The sequence below is a fragment of the Gossypium arboreum genome, chromosome 4 (assembly GCF_025698485.1).
Source record: "Gossypium arboreum isolate Shixiya-1 chromosome 4, ASM2569848v2, whole genome shotgun sequence".
In the NCBI taxonomy this organism is placed as follows: domain Eukaryota; kingdom Viridiplantae; phylum Streptophyta; class Magnoliopsida; order Malvales; family Malvaceae; genus Gossypium; species Gossypium arboreum.
In genome coordinates, this window is record NC_069073.1 from 26,296,385 (window position 1) to 26,298,092 (window position 1,708).

Here is a 1,708-nt window from a genome sequence, read left to right on the forward strand (position 1 = left end):
TTAATCCTACACATTTCAAACAGAACACAGAATTTTAAATTTTACAACTTTTATAGAATTCCCGAAAATTGGGGCGTTACAACTCTACCCTCCTTAAAGAAATTTCGTCATCGAAATTTACCTGATCCGAACAGATGAGGGTATTGTTGTTGCATTGCCTCCTCTGGCTCCCAAGTAGCTTCTTCTCTGCCATGGTTACGCCAAAGCACTTTCACTAATGGTACCGATTTCCTCCTCAGAACCTTAACGTTTTGATCCAATATTTGTACAGGCTCCTCCTCAAAGGTCAAATCAGTTCGCACCTTAATTTCTGCAACCGGCACGACATGAGTAGGGTCAGAACGATAACGCCTTAACATGGAGACGTGAAAATCATCGTGAATCCTGTCTAGCTCTGGAGGCAATTCCAACTGATAAGCCACTGGGCCTACTCGCTTCAAAACCCGATAAGGCCCAATGAACCGCGGACTCAACTTGCCCTTCTTGCCAAACCTTAGTATCTTCTTCCAAGGTGAAACCTTCAAGAAGACCATATCGCCCACTGAGTATTCAATCTCCTTACGCTTCAGATCTGCATACGACTTTTGCCTATCAGACGCTTCCTTTAACCGATCTCTAATTAACTTGACCTTATCCTCAGTATCTGCCACCAACTCAGGTCCAAGAACTTGTCGCTCCCCCAGTTCAGTCCAACAACTAGGTGTTCGACACCTTCGCCCATACAGTGCTTCATAAGGTGCCATTTGAATACTCGACTGATAACTATTGTTGTATGCAAACTCTGCCAAAGGCAAGTAATCCTCACAACTACCTCAGAAATCAATAACACATCCCCTCAACATGTCTTCCAGAATCTGAATAACTCATTCCGACTGACCATCAGTTTGGGGATGGAAAGCCGTACTAAAGTTCAATCGCGTTCCCAACGCCTCATGCAACTTTTTCCAAAATCAAGATGTGAATCTAGGATCCCGATCATAGATAATCGAAATCAGAACTCCATGCAGTCGCACAATCTCCGCCACATACAACTTGGCTAACTTCTGAAGAAAAAAGTCTGTGCGAACAGGTATAAAATGAGCTGACTTGGTCAACCTATCCACAATCACCCATATCGAGTCATTCTTCGATGGTGACAAGGGTAGCCCACTCACAAAGTCCATGGTTACCCTCTCCCACTTCCAAAGTGGTATTTTTACTGGCTGCAATAATCCGAAGGTAAGCGATGCTCGTTTTCACCGGCATGTCGACATTTCCCACAAATTCGATTACCTCTCGCTTAAGTCCGAGCCACCAATACAGTTCTCGCAAGTCATGGTACAACTTATTCCCTCCAGGATGCATGGCACAAAGTCCCCCATGAGCTTCCTTCAAAATTGACTGTCTCAAGTCAGAGTCCTTCAGAACACAAATTCTTCCTCGAAAACATAGAACCCCACCATCATTTCTCCCAAACTCAGAAGTTCCCCCTTCCTTAACTTGTTGAAAATGAGGGACCAAAGACTCATCCTTCAACTGCTTCTCTTTAATCTGATCCACCCAGGTTGGCCTTACTTGCAATTCAGCCAACAGACTTCCATCGTCAAACAGACTTAGACGAGCAAACATTGCTCTCAGATCAGATACAGCTCTACAACTTAGAGCATCGGCCACCACATTACCCTTGCCTGGGTGATATTCGATTGAACAATCATAATCCTTAAGCAAC